At 42.7% G+C, this 25433-nt stretch overlaps 1 protein-coding gene and 1 pseudogene across 2 annotated transcripts in view; both read right to left on the bottom strand.

Moving 5' to 3' along the window:
• Positions 1 to 24141, bottom strand: part of Poc1b (POC1 centriolar protein B) — a 135404-nt gene extending 111263 nt beyond the window's left edge. For both annotated transcript variants that reach the window (XM_060377958.1, XM_060377959.1), the window contains exon 1: positions 23843 to 24141. The gene's annotated coding sequence lies outside the window, so the exon portion shown is untranslated. The remainder of the gene's footprint in view (positions 1 to 23842) is intronic.
• LOC132652526 (guanine nucleotide-binding protein G(I)/G(S)/G(O) subunit gamma-5-like) lies at positions 9987 to 14634 on the bottom strand (annotated as a pseudogene).
• Positions 24142 to 25433: the final 1292 nt, after the last annotated feature.

Raw genomic sequence — 25433 nt, 5'->3', positions numbered from 1 at the left:
GAATATCAGCTATATGCCATTGTGCCTAGCCTTGACATTGTATGTATATTGCAAATGTACAAAAGATTGTGTCTTTCGAGGCTGGCATGATGGCTCAGAGTGTAAAGGTACACTCTGCTTGCTGCCAAACTTGATAGTCTGAGAAGCAAGAAAAAATAGTCTGAGAAGAAAAGCAACTCCTTTGTTGTCCTCTAACCTCCCCACAACAGGTTCAATATCCCTTCCAGTAAAAAAAAATTGAAATTGTACACTAGCCATGGTTTCAATAAGTTTTGACCAAGATAAAAAAGTAAAATCTCCCATACATTCATCCCACAGCCCTCATTTGTTGGTCTAAGCTGTCCTGTAGCCCTTTCCATGTTTGCTTTTCTCTTCCTACCTTTTCTGCCAGTAGCAAAAGCTCATAGGTAGACACTGGGAAACACAGCCAAAGATGAAGTATTTTCTAACCTCAAACCTGAGTGAGTACATGTAACCCATTTGCTACAGTGATTATTTTGCACTTCCCTAAATCTCCATTTTAGCATTAGCATGGAAGTGCCCACAGGCAGAGTATATCAATATTTGTAAACCTACAAAGGTATCACTGGAGACTACATAAAGGGCAAAGCAGCTTTTAGTTGGCTCTTCTGCTGAGCCTTAAAAAGGTTTGGTTTTAGTGTGGCTTATATCTAGGTGAATGGTGTTCCATTTTGGATATCCAGGCACTTAAGTGGTGCCACCTACTGTTCATTTTATTGTATGGCATTTACATTAAACAGTTGTTTAAAGGCAATGGCACCTGTCTTCTTGATACAAATGCTCACTCAAACTGTGGGAAATTATGTAGACAGGAAAAACACAAGATAAATGCGAACCAGTAAAACATTGCCCACATTTTGGTAGGCTATGAATGATTTCCTTTAACCAATATTCAGTCTCTAAATCTTACCAATTGTATCCTTATATCCATTCCTATCTTCCTATTCTGTCCTTTTGATTTCTGCCTCAGAGATGATTAAATGCTCTGGAATTAGACAGGTTTTCATCCTCTGTTTCCTAGAGTATTTTCATAACTTAAACATGCTTTCTGACTTCAAGGCTTTCTCTTTTGTCCTTTTTTTTTTTTTTAACTGATGACAGCTACATCAGTGCAGTGTGCTAAAAGTACAGATTCCTGAACCCACCCTCCAGAGGTTTTGATATAGAAAGTCCAGTGTGAATCCTAGGAATACGTTGTAAAGCAAGTTTCTTGAGCACTTAGAAGTTGCATTGCCATTTCGGAACTCTGTGCATGCTGGGCTATGAGTCTTTAAAAACACCTCAAACCAAGTCCACTTTTTCCTATTTTTCCTATATGTGGTTACATATACTCTGGGGCCAGTCCATAGGCCATTGCTACCCAGGTATGAACATCCAGATTTTGACAGTTTTGCTAGGTGCTTCCCGAAGCAGAACATGTCTCAGCCACTCGTTCCAGCTTGGCTATGAAGAGACCCACCCCAGGACCCGTGTTTCTGTGAAATGATCTCCTCCCAGGCTATCACCCTGCAACACATAGCCTGTACCCCCTTTCCTTCATGTTTCCTTACTGTGCTATCTACAGCTTCACCTGGCATTGTTTGTGTTGCTGCATTATATCTGTATTATGTATGTATCCACCCGCTGCCATTGTGGTGAAGGGCCAGGAAAGACAGAGTTGTGCTGTGTTTATTTAGATACCATTCTGCAGAATCTCAGCCCCTGAAAAAAACGGTAGAGGCTCTGGAATTACAGATTTTAGCATCATTTAAAGAGATAGGTTGCAGGAAATGATGAATGAGAAACCAGTCAGTATAGAATTAAATTACGTAAAGTTATGAACAGTCTGTAGAAATCATTGGAGAGATGCAGGTACCTATGTATTGACCATATTGTAGTTGTACAGCTGCAGATATATTGAAGACGTTAGACTGGTCTCTGGAGATGTTCTTTGGAAAGATTTTATTGAAAAAGGGGTTTTTCAGCAATCATTTTAAAAGTGCCTGTCAAGCGTTAGATCATAAAAACATGATGAATGATTACTAATGAGAAAGGAACTTCATTTAGGGATGATCATGCTCTGGAATTAGATAGTAACTGATGAATATGCTAAAAAGACCTAGTGGGTTCTAGAAAAAAAAATTTTTTTTTGAGATGGTTTATTTGTGTAGCTCTGGCTGTCTTGGAACTCACTCTGTAGACCAGGCTGCCATTGAACTCAGAGAGTTGCCTGTCTCTGCTTCCCAAGTGTTGGGATTAAAGGCATGTACCACCATGCCCAGATTAGAATCTTCTTGACAGTTACAATAGATTTTCAGAGTTCTACCCAGTTCTATTTCAGTAGGTCTGGAATGAGACACCCAGAATTTTGGATATCTCCAAATGGAATGCTTATGCTTCAGGGGCTTTTTCACTGACAACCGGTGGGCTAAACAGAAAGTAGGGGTAAGGGAAACAGAAAAGAATAGCATTTGCCAGGGCCAGGAGAAAATGGGAAGATGGGCATTGTTTAAAGGGCATAGGATTTCTTTCAGTCTGTGGAGATTAAACCATTCTGTAGATGGATGGTGGAGCTTGTACAGTATAACTATGCTTTATGGCACCAGACTATAATCGCAGCATTGGTTGAAAATGATGTATGTCTTACCACAAAAGAGGAAAGGGGAGCCAGGTAGAGGCACACACCTTTGATCCCAGCACTCGGGAGGCAGAACCAGGGAGCTTTCTGAATTCCAGTCTAGTCTGTCCACAGAGTGAGTTCCAGAACATCCAGGGCTACCAGAGAAACACTGTCTTGGAAAACAAACAAGCAAAGAAAAAAGGAAGGAAGCTGGAGATGGCTAAATGATTTAACTTAAATACTCTTACCTGGGTTCAGTTATCAACACTCCTGTGGTAGTTCATAGCCATCTGTAACTCCATTCCAGGGATCCAATGTCTACTGCTCATATTTGTAGGCATCAGACATACACATGATACACAGAAATACATAAACAGTCACTGTATAAAATGAAATAAACCCAGCAAGAGTGCTGAAAGAATAGAGATGATTAAGGTGTTATTCATTGGATGAACTTTATTACAGCAAAGTACAAAGGAATGAGATTCTGCCCTACTGGAACAGTGCTAGGAGTGTAAAGAAAAGAGAGAAAGTAACAACAAAGGGACATATTTGTGTAAGTGCAATTAGAAATGAAGCTAGGGACATAATACTTGATTGCTGTCCTTGGTTCTGAACCAATAACACTTCCCTGCAGATGGTTCTCACCTATCCTGATAAATTGGCAACATTTTGTTTGCCAATTTTTTATATTCTATTTTTAAAACCCTCCATAAAGCTTGTGGTTTTAACATTTAAACCCATTTTACTAGAGACATTATAGCTTTTTAACATTTCAGAAACAATAGAGTCAATATTTTACTTAACCAATTCTGTTTTGGTTTTCTTACATATATTTATTCATGTGTGCATGCACATGTGTGTCTGTCTGTGTGCATGTGTGCGAAAGTCAAAACAATTTGAGAGAATTAGTTCTTTCCCTTGTGGGTTCCAGGGATCAAACTCAGGTTATCAAGCTTGGCAGCAAGCACCTTTAACCTCTGAACCATCTGGTTGTACCTACTTAAAGTGTGTGTGTGTGTGTGTGTGAGAGAGAGAGAGAGAGAGAGAGAGAAAGAGAGAGAGAAAAAGATAGCGAGAGATGCACAGAAATTTTAGCTTCAATAGGTTTCTACTTAAGAAATTATCTCTCTTTTTCCACTTGAAAATCATGCTTAGTTTCCTTTTTAATCCTAAATAAGACAGTGCATTATTAAGTTGTTAGTGAGGCATCACTAGGACTTTCCAAATGACTATACAGAAGACATGGGGGAACGTGGAATGGGCTGACTGGGAAGTTTTTTGCTGAGGAGTCACTGCTCAAGGAGGCTTCTTGGAACAACCTGTGTACTTGGGTTTTGTGTCCTAGGAGGCACCACTGGCCCTCTAATGCTTGTCTCCAGAGTCATTGCATGACTGACTTTGCTTTCATTCTTACACCTCTTCTGTGTGCATTGCTTCATTCTCTCTGATTCTACACTTATATCTTAATTCAAAAGCTTGTGCCTTCCGGCTTTAAAAAAAAATGGCGAATAATGGACTTTTCATCAAAGAAGATACATAAGTGACCAATTAGTGCAGGAGACAACTCCCATCTTATCTGTTAGTGAGATGGGAATCGGAACCACAATGAGATACTACACCATACCCACTAGAGGAGTATTGATCACAGAGAGTTGATAACAAGAGCTGGTGGGGATATAAAAAGGCTGATGATGAGTTCTGACAAGTTGCTTCTATGGGTGTGAAATGGTATAGTAACTGTATCTACGAATGGGATGTCTAAGTCCTGTGGAAATATGTTTAACTTTTGTGGAACAGCCATAGTCAAGACTCTATTTCTTGACTATGAAAGCGTTCAAAGGTTTAAAAATCTGCATAGCATATAAGAAAGGACTCCCACATTTCTGTTTGTGACAATCAAACACAAATGTCCATCTGGAATCACACTTGTTCATAGCAAGCACTGGAAACAACTCATGTCTTTAAACTGGTCAGTAGTAAACAAAATGAGGTTCTTGCATATGGGAGATACTACATGGGAAATTAAAAAACTGAAGTACTAGTTAATACTGCAATGTGAGTGAAGCTTCAGAACATCATTTTAAGAAGCTGATGGCAATATATGATTCCACCCATATGAAATGTTCAGAATAGGGAACACCACAAAGACAAAAAGCGGATTGGTGGTTGTCCCAGATGAGAGAAGGAAGGAATAGGGAGACACTTTGTCATGGCTATTCTTGGTTGTCAACTTGACTACATCTAGAATTAACTACCTGCCCCCCCCCCCCCCCATGGAACACACCTGTGAGAGATTTTTGCTTAATTTGAAATGGGAAGAGCTGCTTCTAATCTGGATTTTTGAAGTGGGAATACACACCTCTTTTGAGCTGGGAAAACTCACCTCTAATCTGAGCCACACCTTCTGCTGGAAGCCTAGATAAGGGCATGAAAGAAGGAAGCTTTTGCTCTTTGCCTGCTTGCTCTCATCTCATTAGCATTAGAGACTACTTCTTCGGGATCCCAGAGTATACTGAAGATGAGCTGAAACATACAGTCTCATGAACTGAGCAACTGCTGAATTCTTGGAACTTCCATTCATAGGTGGCTAATGGTGGATTAGCTGGACCATAGTTTGTAAGTCATTCTGCTAAATCCTCCTCCCCTCTGTTACTCTAGAGACTGACCAATACATACAGCTAATGAGAAGGGGTCTTCCTGCTGGGATGCTGAAAATGTTCTGAAATTCATAGAGATGGTTTTCTACCTTGGTGACTGTACTAGAAACTACGGATTCGAACACTGAAGGAAGTAAAATAGGACTTTCTTCAAAAGAAGCAAAAGTAATCGCTTATTTCTTTTCAGAGTGTATGTTTTAGGCCGCTGATCAGATCTAGGATGTAATGACTTTGTTTTCAGCTCATAGTGTGTTGGAAAGAAATGGAACCTCTAAAACAGTGGTTCTCAACCTGTGAGTCTCCATGCCCCAGGGGGTTGTTGAACAACTCTTTCACAGGCCATCAGAAAACACAGATATTTACATTATGATTAATACCAGTTTCAAAGTTATAGTTGAAAAATAGCAATGAAAATAATTTTATGGTTGGGGGTCACCACAACATGAGGAACTATGTTAAAGAGTCATGGCATTAGGGAGGTTGAGAACCAGTGCTTTAAAAGATAGGGTCTAGGGGTTGCAGTCATGGAGGGGGCCCTCATCTTCTCCTTTCTGCTGTGCTATCCAAAAAGCTCTCCATATGTTCCTCACCATGGTGCTCTGCCACATTACAGCCCCAAATCAATAGAGCCAATTGATCACGCTTTGGGAAGTCCAAAACCACAAGCCAAATCAACCTCCTCTGTTTATAAGTTATTTTCTTGTATATTGTTACAGTAAGAAAAAGGCAATTAACACACGGCCATTAAGCTTAGGGAACTACAGCTTAGTACCCAAAGGACATGCTAGATTCACTTGTAGGGCTGTATTAGTATTTTTTCTATCATTGTAACTACAATACCTGACAGAAAGAACTCTATGGAAGAAAAGCTTATTTGGTTCCTGCTTTCAAAGCATTTTAAGACTATAGCTCCTCGGGCTTATGCAGTTGGGCAGGACATTACAGTAGCACGGGGCAACTGTTGGTATCACCATGGACCAAGAAGCAGAGAGTGAAGGTAGAAGTGGAGTTGGGTATAGCCTTCAAAGGCCCATCCCTGCTAGCCTACTTCCTCCAGCCAGAGGCCACCTCATAAAGGTTTTATAGTCTCCCAGAATAGTGGCACCATCTGGGGAATGTGCAAAATGAACGTGGAGGAGTGTGGAGGACATCTTAGATTCAGAACACGGCAAGAACCACCACCAGGATGTAAACCCACTATCTTAATCTGCTTTGGGCCTTGAAGGTTGCCACCAAAACTCTCACTAAAGTGTAATCCCTAGTGTGACATAAGAAGGTAGAATTTAAACCCCACTGCAGGCAGGAGTTAGCTCGGAGTTAGCTCGCCTTGCCTTTCCTTTCTGGGAGACATCTGCTTAGACACTTGCTTATTGCCTTCTGTCCTTGCTTTTAGTACAGTGCCGCTAGTGTGGGTTATTATAATAGATTAAATTGTAAGTAAAGATGGCTTCGGATGAGCCTGCTCCCATTTCAGGAAGGGAACCCATGTCATTCCAGTAGTTAGTGTTTAGCAGGAGTTTTGTTTTTTGTTTTTTGTTTGTTTGTTTTTTTCCTTTCATTTCCTGACATCCTAAGGTTTGCTTGAAAAAATTATTTATTTATTGTTTGTGTGTGAACATGTGCACACATGTATGGATGCCAGTGTGTCACCCCACATATGTGGTTCAGAGTACAACCTCTGGGGGTTGGTTCTCTTCTTCTACTATTCCTCTTGGGTCCTGTGGCTCAAACTCGGGTCACTAGACTTTGCCTTTAGCTGCTGAGCCATCTCTCTGATCCCGGGGAAACATTCTTACTGGAGGAAGGAGATGACCACTCTAACACCTTGATTCACCCCGCTCTGTAAACATAGAGCCCTATAAGGAGAGGAAACAGAGGAAAGAGGAGTGCATGGTGTTTGACGGTCAAGGCCCTGGTGATGAGGTAGGAAGCAGAGTAAAGATGGAGGTTCTCCTGCCAGGTCTTTACAGCTGTAACATTTGGCACAGCAGAGACTGCTGAGTTGCTGGAAATTACCCAACCTACCCGGATAATTTAAATCAATGGTTCTTAACTAGAAACAGGTTTCCCTACAGGGACTGTATTGCAATGTCTGGAAAAATATACATTTACCACTACTGCATGGGTGCTACTGACTTGGTGAATAGAGATAACAGATACCATGAAACACATGGAAGGCACAGCTCTCACTCCAAGATCTGTGCAGTTTCAGGTACATGACTGCACCTACCGCAACCATGATGTTTGTGAAATACACTAAGTCAATTCACCATTGACTGATTTCCCAGTGTCCCTGGGTTTTCTAGGTCTTAAAAATAGTTTCTTAAGTTGGCATGAGATGTGATTATGTGTGGCTTTTTCTCTTGAGATGCTGTTACCAAATCATGGTGCACATGTCACAGTGCCCACGGGATCTTGAACTCTTAAAACTCTCAATGGTACCTGCATCAAGGCTTACACAGCATCTTCCTTGAAGCTGCTTTGCATCTGTTTCCTGTTATCAGATCAGAAATGTTTTGAAATACCGCCTGGGGATGTGAAGAGTAACCTATTGATATACTAGCTGATTTGTTTCATTGGCTACATAATTAATAATTGATTTTTTTCTTCTCCCACTGCTGAGTAATGTTGCTGTTACATTTTGCACATGCTGATCTTTATGACTACTCAGAACAACAAAAAAGTACAGTAGCTTTGATGAACAAGCATTTCAGTTCATTCCTGTCAAAGACAGGAAACCAAAAGCCTAGGGAGGCTCATTGACTTACCTATCTCTGTTCAGCCTGTCAGGGACAAACCAAGAGCCTGCAGGCTGGGCCCACCCACAATGACAAAGGTGCAGCCACACCCAAGCTGCACTCAGTAAGAGGTGGTTGCTTCTGACTCATCTTTTTGAATCACTGGTGTTTCTTTTGGATGACAGTTTTTGCCCTCAGCCCATATTGGTATTTTCTTTTCACAAGTGGGCCACACAGTTTCATTAGGCACCAAACATTAGTAAGTGTGAGTGCATACAGGAAATCCATTTTAGTAGCCCATGTGAATAACAAATTAGGCAGAGAGTTTCCAGGGGTAATTTGGGTACCCTAAGTCAATTGCAAGAACTATCTTGGATATAGTTATGCTGTTTCTACTCTACTAATAATGGAATCACCGCATAACAACCTCAGGTTTATTGTTTGTTTGTTTTGTTTTGTTTTTCCCTGAGACAGAGTTTCTTTGTGTAATAGCCCTGGCTTTCCTGGACTAACTGTGTAGACCAGGCCGGCCTCAAACACACAGAGATCTGCCTGCCCCTGCCTCCCGAGTGCTGGGATGAAAGGCACATGGAACCATGACCTGCAGATATCTTTTTATATTTGCCAAATCCAGCAACTTTTGACTGGCTTGGAACCAAGAAGAGCTGGAAAGCACACCCTTATCTATAGGGGGCAGCTGCTGTTTACTGTCAGGAAATATTTCTAAGATACACAGCCACAGTGAAGAGATTATTGAAATTATCAGGATAAGATGGGAAGCCAGAGCTTTGCTTAAACATCTCCTTCATATTAAAAGGGGTTGAAGAATTTCTTTTTAAAGATAGGTTATAGGAGAAAATTTTCAGTGAACACTATGCCCGTTGATTTTGATAGTATTTATGCAAGCTACAAAATAATATTCTTCTTTCCCACCCACATATTGAGCACTTTGAGCCACACACATCATGGAGTCAGCTTTGGTAGTGATACTATAATAATAATGGACTTGGCTTTACTTACCCACCTGATAAGCTTGCAAATAAATTCTTAAGTTGAACTAAAAGTACCTCTTCTTCCTTAATTTAGTCCCTGACCACAGCAAGACAGAAGTCACCCTATAGCCAGGAGAGCAAACCAAGTATTTCCTCTCTGGAGACAGACAGAAACAGGTACACCTGGTTGAGCTGAGTATACCTGGCTCCTTCTTCCAAACTCTGCAAATGGCTTTTCACAGGAGAGAATGAGGAAAGCAAAAGAAGAGAGGTCAGGTTAGCTCCCAGGAAGAAGTCTTTCCATGCAAAAATGAACTAAATAGAAGTGAGTTGCTTCCTTAATCCGTTGGACCTCATTCTTGTACCTTCAGGTTTGTTTCTTCCGCCTGCCTTAGAGCCTGGCTTTCAGTGTTTATAGTTCAAGAGGGGTTGATGCAATAGCCAAGTACATCACTGTGCTGCCAGCACTTCAAGGACATCAACATCTGTTCAGGATCTGTCACTTCACTAGAGAATGCCACCAGCTGCAAGGCTCATTGGTGCATTAGGGACTCTTTCTGTCTCCCCCCCTTCCCCCCCCCCCGTGTCTGCTGAGGTCTCAAGACAGTAGGTGGCCTGTTCTCCAGTTCTGAGGGAAGGGGATGAAACACCAAATAGGGCTCCCAAGCAAGAAGCAGCAATCTGATTGCTTTTTGTGACTGGATGTTAGTGACTAGCCTTAATGTTGTGATGATTACAATGGTCTGATGATGCATAAAGATGAATTTTTTTAAAAAATTGTATGTGGTTTTATTATATGTTGTAGCCACTGTATATGAAATAGTTAAATCTTGTGTAACAAAAATCCATGAAAATTCAGAGAGGTAGCTCGTAAGGACTGGCACATGTTATAGAAAAGCTTTTTGTACAGACTTCAAACTTAGTTCTCAGTATTTATTGGTTCTTGAAAATGATTGGAGAAACCTCAAGATTATGACTACAAAAAGGAGCAGAGTTTCTGGGGTCTGAAGGGATTTGTACTTGAAGACGCTGCAGTCAGCAGAGGGTCATGTTGAGCGTGCTGCAGACAGAACTGTTTCAAGTTTGCAAGCTGCCTGGGGAGATGTCATATGGTTGAAAGCCTCAGGTGGCATTCCAGCCTCCAGCTAGAGCTGCTGAACTACCTTCTTCATGGCTGTGATGCTGGAAGAACCCAGCACAGTGCTGGGGACAGCAATGACAACTAATCAGTCTGAGTGAGGGTCAGCAGGTTGCTGGATGGCAGGGGCTGAGGCTGAGACGAATATTTTAATTACAGAGAAAAACACTTTAAAAAAAAAATAGAGGTGACTGGAGGATATCTTACTATCAGCAAACACACAGAAGGCTTGAGGCTTCTCCCCTTCCCCATGTACTTCTCCAGGATTTCACAATGCTCTTTTAACTGAAGAAAATAATTCAGTAATTGAGGTTTTTTTTTTTTTTTTTTTCTTCACATAGGATCTTTTGTATCCCAAGCTAGTCTTGAACTCCCTAAGCAGCCAAAATGACCCTGAAACTCCAATTCTCCTACCTCAACATCTCAATTACTGGGATTAGAGGTTTGCAGGACTACACTGGTACAATGCTTCGAACATTCTAGGCAAATAAACAGCCAAGTGAATTGCATCCTCATTTGTTTTGGTAATTGTGTCTTATATGTGTTTGTTTCATCATTGTCGTAGTTAGAGTTTTGTTGCTGTGAAGAGACACTATGACCCCAGCATCTCTTATAAAGGAAAACATTTAATTGGGCCTGGCTTACCATTTAGAGGTTTAGTCTGTTATCACTGTGGTAGGAATGGTGGCATGCAGGCAGCCATGGTGCTGGAGAGGTAGGTGAAAGCTGTACATCTAGATCGGCAGACAGCAGGAAGAGAAAGAGGGAGAAACACTAGGCCGGGCTTGACTAATTTGAGACCTCAAAACCCACCCTCTAGTGACACGCTTCCTCCAACAAGGACACACCTCCTAACAGTGCCACTACCTATGACCCTGTGGGGACCAGTTTTCATTCAAACCACCACAATCATTAACCACAAATGATACATATTTACTTGGTTAAAAAACAGAAATACCATCCCAGACAGACCAGCTTGCAAGACAGTTGGGACATAGTTTGATCAAGGGTACAACTCTGCTTTCTGTGATGCTCCTAATTCTGCCCTTCCTCTTTTCCAGTTTCTTTCTCACACTAGCAGTCTTCTTAGTGACAAGATGGCTCACAGTGACAGGTGCAGCTTTGGAGGCAACAACATCACTTCCCACTACCATATAGCAAAAGTGCCGGGCAAAACACCTGTGAAGAAATCCCTGTGGCAAGGGAAATGTGTGTGGATTGGATTGGGTATTATTAATTCCCTTAGTCACAAAATGTAATTAAACTACCCAAGATCTTAGACACTAAAGAAAAGGAGAAAACAGCCAGATATGTGGCAGCTACTTAATAGCATTGATACTGGCTCCATGTCAGTCACATAAGGAAAAATGTGTACCAAAGCTTAGGAGGGACTGGGTAAAAGGCGAAGCCTTTCAACCAAAGGCTTTAAGATGGAAAATGAATTGGGGCTAGGTAGGTGCCAGAGGGAGAACCAGGTTATGTAGGAGTTGAACAAGTAACACTAGGGCCTGGCTGCTGGGGGTATTCTTGAGAGAATTCTATGATATAAGCAACATGGTTACACTGGACACTTCAGCAATTGTCTTATTGAGCAGCTGGTGCTGGAGAGGTAGAAGAGAGATAAGATGTAGGTCAAAGGATTTGGATACAGTAGAACCCTGCAAGAACCAGAAAATAAAACATACCCAGACTGGCTAGTGAGAAGAGCTCCATCCAAGGGCTATTTGCAAGGAAAGGTGCAATCAGGAATAAGGGACGCAGAGCTGGGACAGAATTTACACCTTGGGGCTATCCTCACCAATAAGTCATTTCTGTACGCAGGGAGCCAGCACCAAAGAGCCAGGCATGGTAGAACATGTGGGTTTGCATGAGAGCAGCTGTGGGGTTTGATAGAGGAACACTGCCTACCCTTATCAGCCTGCCTCAGAGGAGTTGAGAGAAATGATACTCCCAAAAGATTCCTCTCTTATCAATATGGGTGACTGGTTAAGATCATACTAAGAAGTGGGGAGAAAGGAAGGTCACTAATGAAATCTTCGAAGGTCACCATCCCGGACAAAACATCCAGAGCAACATAGAAAGAGCCAGAAATAGATCTTGAAGGACAAACAGAATACAGCATAAGAGGAGGGACGAACAGTGGAGAAACAAACAGAATAACACATCTTGGAGCAATAACGTAGCAGATGTTTGGAGCCCTACTGTCCCCTAGAGGGCGCTCCCAGACTTCACTCCTTTAGGAGGCGAACCCGGATTGCCATGGACTCAAAGAAGGAGCCTTTGCCTAAGCATTGGGACCAGGAGCAGTAAAGGGATTGGATTTGGGATAGAGCTATTCCCCCTTTGCACTTAGGTTCACCGCACTGGAACTGATGTATAATAGACAAAGCCAGCACTAAGTGTCTGGTGTGTGCTAAGTTCCTGACTTCCACCAAACACAAGTCGTTGAGGTAGGTACAAAATGATTGAATTACAGACATGAGAACCTGCATGCACACCACTCACGCATGGCTGCTCCCTGCACTGTTTTGTTCCCATGCTACCGGATTAGTTGAGTCAAAGTTTTCCTCTTCTTAAAAGGCTAAATAAAGTCAGCGCAGGGTCTGTAGAAAATACACATCACCATCATCTCACAGAGAACCCAGAACACTGCTTGTTAGCACATTGTTCATGTTGCAGAGGCGTGGGCTGCATTTATTTTGACGCTGCCAATCTTTGGAGCTTTTACAGTAGGTAGGGAGACAAAGCGCCGAAATCAGGGGCTTAGCCAAGGAAAAGGGAACCCAAAAGGATCCTCACCAATATGTCAGCAAAGTGACAAGGCTGTAGGGGCCACCGAGGTTCTGGAAGCTTCACTTGGTCCAATTCCATTTTCAAGTTTGAGGCCAACACTCCTATTCAAGAGTGACAGAGTTTCTCACTGGGTGTTTTAGCACCAAACGACTGAATCGTGGAAAATCCCTTAACCTTGGTGCCCATGAACAAATTTCATAAGGTTTTTTTTTCTCACTGATAATAAAAAATAATGAGATAAATAAAGGGCATTGTTTTTTTTATTAATTACACTTTATTCACTTTGTATCCCCCCTGTAGCTCCCTCCTCCCTCCACTTCCAACCCCTCCTTTCCTCCCCCTTCTCCACACATGCCCCTCCCCAAGTCCACTAATAGGAGAGGTTTTCTTTTCCTTCCTTCTGATCCCAGTCTATCAGGTCTCATCAGGAGTGGCTGCATTGTCATTTTCTGTGGCCTGGTAAGGCTGCTCCCCCCTCAGGGTGAGGTGATCAAAGAGCAGGCCAATCAGTTCATGTCAGAGGCAGTCCCTCTTCCCATTACTATGGAACCCACTTGGACACTGAACTGCCATGGGCTACATCTGTGCAGCGGTTCTAGGTTATCTCCATGCATGGTACTTGGTTGGAGTATCAGTCTCAGGAAAGACCCCTCTGCGCAGATTTTTTTTTTTCTCCTTGTGGAGCTCTTGTCCTCTCCAGATCTTACTATTTCCCACTTCTTTCATAAGATTACCTGCACTCTGAAGGGCATTGTTTTTGTCTTGACCAGTTTCAACAGGTGAAAATGCATCTTACTTGGGCCTGTTATATTCTTCAGACTTCCCCCCTATTTCACAATAGCTGACCTCTGCCCCTCTCTCAACTGTTTTACCTGCTGATCTCATGAAGTATTGGAAAGAAACAGAAGGAACACTCAAAGTGCTTAGCTGAAAAGTATTCCATAGAGGGACAACTTAGAGAGAGGTGGGCATGGTTAGCCTGGAAGCAACACTTGCTCAGGCCTCAGGTGGGGATGAGTCCACTCAATGTTTGCCGCAGGGGCTCTGGGAGGCAATGCTACTACTAGTTTAGCAAAAGCTAGAGTCATACAAGAGAGGTCTCACTGGCTGGCAGCTGGAATACCTCCTGGACAAGTAACAAGACAGGGATGGCAGGAGGAGAGCGTCAAAATGCCTGGCTGTGTTCTCCTCTGCTCTCTGGCCTCTTGCCAGGGTCTCCTTGCAGAGAATGAGAAAAAGCAAATGGAACAGCAGGCCTAATGGAGGTCAGTGTCCCAGGCCACAGAGCGTGACAGGAAAATGCAGAGAGCACGTCTAGGAATAACAGTCCCAGGCCACCCTGTTGTCACCCCAGCTTCCATTCTGGTCTCTCATTTAGCTTCAGAAACACAAGTCCCAAATACAAGGCAAACAGCTTCATCATCTCCCATCCCTAATGGGGATGGAGGCTAGTCAGATTCTTTTCTGGAACCTGAACTGCATGGTCAGCCATTAGGAGGACATTAGGCAGCAAGGGAGGGGAGGAAACAACTGGAATGAAAGAACCCACCCCAGGCCCTCACCTGGGCAGGTCTAATCTGATAGCCATGGATTCTCTGTTCCCCTTCTCACCCTCAGCTGCTGGATGCATCTCACAGCATACAGGCGTCTCTGTTGTTCCTGCAGCTCCCTGCTCACAGTGAATATTGGGCATGCAGTGTAATGAGTCCACATATGGCCACTTCTATTTTGTAGCAACAATTCCAATGTCTCCCTGATAAGAAAAATCAGGCATACTGGCCTATTCAGATGTGCCACTGTTTGCCCTTGATCAAGGGTATGAACAGCCTGAAAGTTTCCTGGTGGCTCCTGGTGGAGAGTCTTCATATGGTACAGGACCCCAGCCCTGCAAGGAGAGTGTTCCAAGCATACAATAGTCTTCAAGTGAAACATTGAGTGTCATGTGAGAGAAACCGCTCCCTCACCCAAGGCTGGCTTTCCAGAGTACATACCGGCCACTGATCCGACCACTTCAGAAAACAGCCTCTACTTCACAAGATGCCATCTCTCAGCAGGCGTCTCGAGAGCATTCCCTATGCCACTCTGTCATCTACTTCAACACGATGGTAGAGCAATAAACTTTTATGACACAAGCCTTATTCCCACACTTTAATTGTGAATGAGACAATTACATTAGTTAGTACTGCACTAACATTGCTGCATGTGATGCCATGGAGAGGAAGAAGCCAACCAGTCGTGTAGGTGGTGATGCCGGCAGAAGTTTGGGAAGGAAAGGGAAGCTGCCCTTCGCAAAGTACAATTCCCTCAGATCACCGTCCCTTCCATAATGAGGCAATCTAATATACTCAGCCTCCATGATGGCTGTCCCCAGGAAATGGTACCAGATGAGGTGAGAGGAACTCCAAGCTTTTGTCTCTTGTTTTGATTCCCGTGTCCCCTTTCTTCATAGGCATAAACATGGCTAGTGTATCAGACTCTTCAGACTACTGTAACAAAATGCCACAGACTACGTGACTTATAGATACAGAGATATAGTTTTCACAGTTCAAGGGGACAGGAAATTCGGAGCTTAATAAGATGCTATATTTCCTGGCTCACAGATAATACCTCCTGTCACCCTCTGGAAGGGCCTCTGTTGTCATACTATTAATTCTGTGAGAGCAAAGCCTTCAGGAATTAATCATTTCCCAAGTGCTCTACCTATAATGCCACCACACTAAGTTTCAGCATAAGAATATTAAGTCTAGAACTGTAAACATTTAAGTGTCAACATTACATATTCAGAATATGGAAGCCAGGAGGCAAGAGACTGTCATGGTCGTTCATCTCCTCCTTTAGGCTCATGTTCTCTGGGAGACCAGAATGGGACCCAATAGTTTCTTACAACGTTATCATACAATCACTTTCAGGTGATCCTGACAGCAGTCTTCCAAGCCTTGGATAAATCGACCAACTCATTAGACACTCTCTATAAATATTCCTATCTCAGGAAACCATGAGTTATCTCTTATTTTGCGTGACTCCCCATATGTACTTCCCTAAATGATGAGATTTCCCTCTGGAAATCTCAGGACCAACTTCAGGACCAACCCAGAGAGACACCTTCTGAAATGAGGTAGTGTCGCCTTCTTCCTCATCAATCGATCATAGGAAATTCCCCATGACATCAGAGTCATAGTTGGAGGGAAAGTTGGGAAGCAGCAAGGAGCCTGAGTCATCTGCTTATGCAGAGAAGGGCTGAAAATAGAGCTGGAAAGGTGAGAGGAGGTGGAAGAGCAGCTCACCCACACATGTGTGGTTCCTTACCCTTACGTTAAACCAAAATGACTCCTTAGCAAGCCTGTTAGCTGTGAGAAAAATCCCAACAAACACAGCAGCTTCCACATCACATGCCAACAAGGCAAGGAGAGTTTTATCTTAGCCCATTTGACATATTTCAGATTTATAATATATCTTACAGTGTTTGTTAAATAAACCAGAGTCTGAAATCTGGGCTTAACTGATTTTTGCTAGGAAGTGTTTAACATTTGTGGTTGTGTGTGTGTGTGTGGTTACATGCGCATGCAGGTGTACATGCGTGTAAGGTCAACAGTGGGTGTCGTTCTTGGCAGCTAGCTACCTTGTATTTTGGGACAGGATCTATCACTAGCCTAGAGCTTACCCAGTAGGGTAGGCCAGCTATCTAACAAGAGACTTCCTGTCTTTGGCCATCCTCAACTCCAGTCTGTACCACTGGCCTGGATCACAACCACACACCAGCATGCCCCTGTTTTTATGTGGGTGCTTGGACCAGAACTCAGCTCCTCATGCTTGTGTAGAAAGCATTTTACTAACTGAGCCATCTTCCAGCCCCCCAGAAAGCCTGCCTTTCACTGTGAGCTTTTGATAAATTTCTTTGTCTTAATTTATTTTTCCCCTCGGTTGATTCATCAGTCTCTGCAAGGCCCCCAGATTTTTTTTTTTTTTTTTGGCTCTGTTGGTCTCCTTGTGGAACTCCTGTCCTCTCCAGGTCTTTCTATCACCCCTTTCTTCCATAAGATTCCCTGTATTCTACCCAAAGTTTGGCTATGAATCTCAGCATCTGCTTTGATACACTGCTGGGTAGAGTCTTTCAGAGGCCCCTTGTGGAAAGTTTCTGTCCTGTTCCCTATCTTCTATTCCCGATGTCTATCCTGTTTGCCTATCTGAGTGAGGATTGAGCCTCTTCTCTAGTGTCCTCCTTGTTGTTTAGCTTCTTTATGACTGTAGATTTTATTATGTTTATCCTATGTTATATTTCTAATATTCACCTATAAGTGAGTATATATCATGTGTGTCTTAAATGCTTCTGGAATACCTCACTCAGGATGATCTTTTGTAGATCCAGCCATTTGCTTGCAAATTTCATTATTTCCTTGTTTTTAAAGCATGGAGATGACATAGAATCCTGTTCAGATGTAGCCCAAAGGCCTGCTAGAGTTTCCTAGTAAGGACAGCAGGGGCTGTCTCTGACATGGACTCAGTGGCCAGCTCTTTGATCACCAACTCCTGGCAAGGTGGCCTAACTAGGCCACAGACAAAGAGGATGCAGCCAGCCCTGATGAAACCTGATAGACTAGGGTCAGATAGTAGGGGAGGAGGACCTCCCCCATCAGTGGACTAGAGGAGGAGCATGGGAGGAAAGAGAGAGGGAGGGTGGGACTGGGAAGTGATGAGGGAGGGGGCTACAGCCAGGATACAAAGTGAAATAAATTGTAATTAATAATAATAAAGAAAAAATTAAAAATTTCAGGAGAGATGGCTCAGTGGTTAAGAGCACTTTCTGCTCTTCCAGAGGACCTGAGTTTGGTTCTCAGCTCCCATAGCAGGCCTCTCATACCCACCCATGAGCCAGTTCCAGAGGATCCAACATCCTCATCCATCCTCTTCAGATATGTGTGAAGACACACACACACACACACGTCTTTAAAAAAAAAGTTCTTTGGGGCTGGAGAGCTAGCTTATCAGTTAAGAACATTTGCTGTTCTTGCAGAAGATCCGAGTTTAGTTCACAGCACCCAAACAGTGGCTCGCAAGTAGTATGTAATCCCATCAGTTCAAGAAGATACAATATCCTTGGTTCTCTTCCCTTTACATATCTCTTTGGCCTACTTTATCAGACTTCTTCTAAGTCAAATAAAAATATTCTCTATTCCTATCGATGTGAAGTTTGCATATATATCCACATACTGATCCTGATCTCTAAGCTCATTAATTCTAACCTAACTGCCTCCTTGTTGTCCTCTTCAAAAAGCTGACAGTCATCTCAAACTCAGTGGATCCAAACCTCAGTTTCTAGTCTTTCTTTGTAGTCTACTGGTATCTGCAAACACTGGATATATGTGGTACAAAAGTAGACACTCAGGCAGCACACACACATATATAAGAAATATTTATATATAATATATATAAACCATGAAGATAAAATTTTAAAACAAAACTTTCGTTCTTATATTTCTTAGTAAGGTGGGAAAGTTCACACTTTTTATAAGACTGGCTTCATGCAAACATTAATGAAACCATTCGATACCTAATAGGAATACAATAAAATGTGCCTCATTTGTGAAACTAGAGGCCAGGAAATGAAGCAAGAGGAGGCACCAGGAGTTAGCAATGTATTTTTCCCCCTGAGAAGTTACAGGAGTGACTTTATTTTTGTGAAATTACAACAAGTTGTGTATTTGCAATATACATGATTTCATATACACCTATTCCATAGGACAAAATGAGGTGTATTCCACTGATGATGATCTTCCTTTAAATGCTTCCATGAAATAGGAACTAGATGAGAAAAGTCCATGGAATACTGCACAATGTAGTGCTTTCTTTCAGCTGAATTGCCAGTCTGCCAGAGCTATTTATTGAATGGCTAGAACACAAGGAATTGCTTTAAACACTGCCTAACTATACAGCAGGAGGATGATTATAGAAACAACCAACCCATTCACAGAACAATTATTCTCCAAGTACCTACTGCATGGCAGACAGTCATCTAGACACTTGAGATTCTGTGAGTGAGCAATACAGACAGAACTCCTCACCCTGTGGACCCAATCCCTCGTGAGAGGAGACTGTCAATTAATAGCAGTCAACAAACAAATCACAAGGTATGTTCGAAGAGAATAAGGGCTACTCAAGAAAATTAAGCAGCTAACAGAGATGCAAGGTATTTGGTGAGGGGAAGATTGCAGTTTTGAATAGGATGTTTAGGTAGGTGTGACCTGGAAAGTGGTCCTTAGGCAAAGATGAGATGGAGAATAAATCAACCATGTGCATAGCCAGGGAAGAAGAAATGGGAAGGCAGGAGACAGCTTAAGGCAAATGGGCCAGTATAGTTGGTGTAAGTCAATACTGAGAGTGGAACTGATATGAGTCCAGACACTCAATAGAGGGGAAGACAGTTGTAGACTGTTACAGGATTTCATTTTTTTATTTTCAACTGGGACAGTTTTGTGGTCTGGATGTGAAATGTCCCCCCATGGACTCATATGTTTGGACACTTGCTCTCCAGTTGGTGGAGCTGTTTCAACAGTGATGGGACCTTTAGGAGCTGGAGCCTTGTTGAAGGAAGTGGGTCACTAGTGTGGGGCATTGAAGTTTTACAGTGTGGCCTCACTTCCTGTCCACTCTCTGCTTCCTGGCCGCTGAGGCACTGTGGCCACATGTTCCTGCTGCTATCCCTGCCATGCCAGGATACAGTGCAACTCTTCTTAAACTATAAACTGAAACAAATCCTCCTTTTTTTAAAGTAGCTTTTTGTCAGGCATTTGGGCAAAGCAATGAGAAAAATAACTAATATAGGCACCATGGCAGGAATCTGAGCAAAGGATAAGCATTCAAGGCATGTGGCAGAATTTTTGTAAACAGACTGCAGAAGACAGTTCAGATAAGAGGCTATTTTTATTCTTTTTCAAGATTTAAAATTTATTCTATGTTTATGGGTATTTTGCCTGAATGTATGTATGTATACCATGTTTGTGCCTGTTGCCCACACAGGCTAGAAAAGACCGTCAGATCCCTTGGCACTGTTGCTACAGATGGTTATGAGCCATCTTGTGGGTGCTGAGAATTTTAACCAGTTCCTTTGCAAGAGCAGCAAGTACCCTTAACTGGTGAACCATCTCTCCAACCCTAAAGAGGCCGTCTTTATAATCCATGTAAGAAAGGCAATGGCATAGAGCACACTGGTGCCAGGGAATGTACCAACAATAAAGTGAGGAAGTCTTTAAGATTGAGCCAGTGATATTTGTTGAAGGATCGCATATGAGCTATCTTAGGTTGGTGTTCTATAGCTGCACAGAGAACCATGAACAAGGCAGCTTTTACAAAGGAAAGCATTTAACAGGGGCTGACTTATAGTTCAGCGGTTTAGTTCATTATCAGCATTGTAGGAATCATGGCAGGATACAGGCAGACATGGTGCTGGAGTGGTAGCTGAGAATTCTACTTCAAGTTCTGCAGAGAGAGAGAGAGAATGAGGGAGAGAGAAGAAGAGAGGGGGAAAGAGGAGGGTGGAGTGCCACTGGGCCTGGCTTGGGCTTCTGAAACCTCAAAGTCAACCCCCAGTGACACATTTCTTCTAACAAGACCTACTTCAATCACGCCACACCTCCTAATAGTGCCACTCCCTGGTGACCAAGCTTTCAAATCTATGTGCCTATGGGGGCCATTCCTATTCAAATGACCACATAAGATTTGTAGAAAGAGAGGAAGAGTACATGATTTCCAGATTCTGATCCTGAACAGGTGAAGCCATCATTGACCAGATGAGGAAGACAAAAACTGAGGTTTGGATCCACCGAGTTTGAGATGTCTGTCAGCTTTTTGAAGAGGACAACAAGGAGGCAGTTAGGTTAGAATTAATGAGTTTAGAGATCAGGATCAGTATGTGAATACATTTGCAAACTTCACATCAGTAGGAACAGAGGTTATTTTTATTTTGCTTAGAAGAAGTCAGATAAAGTAGAACAAAGAAGAGAGTATGTAAAGGGAAGAGAACCAAGATTAAGGTCTATTGTACTTTAAGAAGAGGCCCTAGCCAAGTGAGATGGCACACGCCTTTAACCCCAGCATCCTGGAGGCAGGTGGATCTCTGACTTGGAGGCCATCCTGGTCTACAGAGTGAGTTCCGGGTCATCCAGGACTACACAGAAAGATCTTGTCTCAAACAATAAAATAAAATAACAACAGCAGAAAGAGTACCCAATGCATCACAAAGGCAGGTCAGCCAGTTCTGTCCTAGTGTATTCCAGGACAGTGACAAGAGCATTTGATTCAACACCATAATAACAATAACACCATAGTAATAATTTTCTCCCAGGAACATAAGTCCAAGGACATTTTTCCAGGTTCCATGCCAGGCCACAATTATGAGTAATTGTACAGTACCTGTCCTTTCCTAATTATTGCAAATTGTTGAGTGAATTGTTTTCAGGCTTCTGGGGGCAAGCCAAATCTCTTATCATTTGAGTCCTTAGTAGAGGTTCTTGGCACTTGAAATATACCTAACAGGCTTTCCTTCCTTCTGGATACTCAAAGAATACTGGGGCAAAATTCTTCGGGATAGCTTCCTTTTTGAGTTGGAACTGGAACCCAGCAATCTATCCATACTGTGCATGTCTCTTCTTCCTCATCAACTCCATCTGGATCAACTCTTTCTGGTTATTAAGGATTTATCTTTCTGTTTTCTATGGTCTCACACTTTGAGGAGCCCACTGCCTCTTTTAGGCATCATGGTGTAATGGAGGCTGGTCTCAAACTCAGGGTCTTCTTGTCTCATCTTGCCAAGTGCTGGAATTAAATGCATGAGCCACCATGCCTGATTCACTGCATTTTCCTAACGCCTCCACTTCAAGACCACCGTCTCATCCCAAACCACTCCACTCCATTTATCGTCTTTGCTTTGTGCCTCACTGTTCCTGTCACTCCATTATGTCTTTTTGTCAGGCTGTTTACTCTTTGCCTCTTCCACGGAAATGTAGTCTCCCTGAGGCAGGGAGTTCTCTTGTTCTTTCTCTGTTCCCAGTATATAGATGTGGAAAAAATACCTTGACCAAAACAGGCAGTCCAATGCATGCTGGACATGAATGAATTAGCATTCTCAGGTCTGGTAAAAGATACCATGTGATTAAGTCATTAAAGTAGATGAGGGTGAGAACAAGTGAAGAGCAAATAATGTTTGAATGCTAGGATGCCTGCACTCTGGTGGGCTGTTAAGCTGACCAGAGTACAGGTCCCAGAGTTCAAACTTCCCGGTCCCGCCAGGCTCTGAAGAGGAGGCACTTTGAACCTTGGGCAAGCATCACCTTCATGCTGGGTGATTTCTCTGGGTTTTCAGTGAGAGTCAGCTCCAGGTGAAAGTGCTGGTTTCACAGTAAATGTAGCTTCTCATGTGGGATTAATATTTTATTTCGTCCTAAAAATTGTACCCACCAATGCTCTCCTCACCACATAGCCCCTGAAGAGTGGGAGAAATTGTGTTTCTCACCTCAGTGGAAATAGGTCAGGAGTCCTTTAAAAAAACACTTAAAGGAAAGGACTTGTGAAAACGAGATTCTCAAAAGAGTCTCTATGTGAGGCCTTGAATTATTATTTTTTAAATCGAACTTTGACTTTGAAAATTTCCCCAAACACATCTCTTCTTCCCACCCTCCCCCACCCACTGCCAAATTAATATATTCAGACTGAAGCCTGCTAACACAGTAGCCCATTGTGTAGAGGTCAGGCTCAAGGGTGACCTGACCCTGTGAACACAAAAGTGCAAGAACCCACATGAGGTGCGCCTCAAAGGCAGAGATGTCAAGGGTGGCCGTAAACACACAGCAAAACCCCACAAAAGTAAGCAAGAAGGGAAGCCTTGAGAGTGTCCTATCTTGCTCCTCTTTAGGAGTTAAAAAGATTCTATTTCTGTCTCAAGCGTAGGCTTAGGCAAACTCAAGTCTTGCTCTTTGTGGCGGGCTGTGAGCAGGGTAAATGGAAACGGGAAATTCCTCCAACCCTGTCTTGGAGATGGGACAAAATCTCCCAGTGAGCAAACTGTGTTTCTCCCTTTCCCGAGTCAGTGTTAGCTCGCCCAGTCAAACTTTCTTTAGTCTTTTACTGATTCCACAACTTATTTTAATTTCTGACTTTCACTTCCTACTTCCTTTCCCACAGATGGTACTGGGTGAAACAGAGCCCTGTAAAAGTAAAGCTCAAAAGACTTTCTCTTCTTTTTTGGCTTTAAAATGTCTCATATGATTACAGAAGAGTCCCACCTTCTCTGCCCACACATATATTTTTCCTCTTCTTAGCATTAATAAGTCTAAACTTTCATTTAAAGAGGAAACCTAGGCTAAATAACTGCATCTCCTTTTTGCTCTTAGACGACTTTCTTTTTCATGGTAGGGTAGACTCTAGTGTATTGGATATGCACACGAACTCCCCGCTTTCTTCCACTGAGGAAAGCACTAGCACTGGGCAGAAATGTGTGGGGACACTTGAGGACTCTGAAATGTTGGTAACAAGCAGGGCATGGTGGCACATTCTTGAAATCCCATAACTGTGGAGACTAAGTCAGGGGCATGGCCAGTTTGAGTCTAATCTTGGTTACATACTGAGTTCTGGGCCAGTCTCGGATATGTAACAAGATTCTGCCTTAAAAATAATAAGAAGAATAGAAAGAATAAGTAAATAATAGCAGGAAGGTAGAAAAGAAAACCAAAATGATGAATTTAATACCTCTCCCATTTAGCATTCCCTGGAATGAACTGAACGGTACATGGAGCCAGAACTGAACACTGAGGAAAAAGCAGGGCTCAGGAGGTCCAGCTCCAGCCCAAAGTACATGAGAGTGAACTCCCAGTACTCAGAGTGGCCAGGGGGACCATTACATTGTTTCTTACCTTTAATTTACTTTGGTTTCCCAAGAAGTTCTACCCCGGTGGCTGCTGTAGGAGCCAAGGCTCTGCGAGAGGCCATCCTTGTCTGCTGGAGTGGCTGTGGGAGCAAAAGAATTCAGGATCCCGCTTCTTTTCTCACTTTGTGTTCTCGTACCAATTGGCATAAGATGTGGGGATAATTGCAGGAAATGCAAAACAAGACAAATCTAGCAAACCGCAGCTTCTCAACCAGGAGCCCAAAGAGAGGACCCCTGGGAAACCAGGAGGCGCCAAACAAATGAGACACCGGGAGTTTGGATCGCTGCTCCTGAAAATTGTTCATGAACTCACCCTTGATTTGATGTTAAATCACATGGACATCGATTGCTGAGCAGCAGGACCATGACCTGGACCCTGGACAGCCAGGATCATTGACTGTACATTGGCTAAAGATAGAACTGAATAGGGTTCAGCAGATTTTGAAACTTAGGTTGACATTGGAATCATAATCAGAGTTGGCTGGTTGAAATGTGTAAATTCAACATCAATTGCTTGTTAAAACAAAGCTGTCAATATATATTGCAGGATTTAAATAAGATCCTACAATTTCATAACATAAAATTGAAAAGGTCAGTCAGACTGGCAGAATGACTCAGTGGGAAAAAGTGCTCGCTGTGAAAGCCTGATGACCCGCGTGTGATTCCAGGAAGCCATGGTGGAAGGAGAAAACTGACTCATAAAAAGTGTCCTGTGACCTTCATACATGCATGCTCACATTCACGCACAGCATAACACACACACACACACACACACAACACACACTAATAATGATAATGGTGGTGGTGGTGATACTGATGATAATAATAATAAACAACTTTTAAAAAGATTGAAAATGTCCAGAATATAATTCTGAAAATTGCATCATGTAAAGTAGCAGCTGATCATGAGCCACTCGGGAAAACCAGCACTGGGTTACAGCACGCCATCACGCCTGGCTCCCTCACATGGACTCTGGGGATAGAGCAGGGGTCCTTCTGTTTGCACAGCGAATACTTTACCAACTAAGCTATCTCCCAGCCCAGGAAAAAACATTTCAAACACACTAATGAGAAAAAAATAACACATTAAACAAGACTTCTATAACCAATAAAAATAATCTCCAGGAGTCTGGTGCGGTAGCGCACACCTGTAATCCCAGCACTCGGGAGCCAGGGGCAGGTGGATTGGATCTCTGTGAGTTCAAGGCCAGCCTGTTCTACAGAATGAGTTCCAGGACAAGCAAGGCTACACAGAGAAACCCTGCTCAAAATCAAACAAACAAACAACAAACAAAAAACCAAAAAAACATTTTCGGTAATTAAGAAAAATAAGAACATTGTCACACAAAGAATAACTGAGAGAATCCATAGACAGGAGGCCTCCCCAGGAAATACAGCTGAGGAGAGTTCTTGAGACACTAGTGAAATAACACTGGGAAGAATTTCATAAGGAAGGAGACTGGACATGGCAGACACCTCAAAGAATCTTCCGTCTATAGTTTTGAATATGCTTGATGATTAACAGCAATAATTTAAGTTAGCGGGATTTTGACTGCATACAGATGTAATAAATGAGA

Source organism: Meriones unguiculatus, chromosome 2 (genome assembly GCF_030254825.1).
Source record: "Meriones unguiculatus strain TT.TT164.6M chromosome 2, Bangor_MerUng_6.1, whole genome shotgun sequence".
Taxonomy (NCBI): domain Eukaryota; kingdom Metazoa; phylum Chordata; class Mammalia; order Rodentia; family Muridae; genus Meriones; species Meriones unguiculatus.
This window is presented reverse-complemented; position numbering and strand designations above follow the sequence as displayed.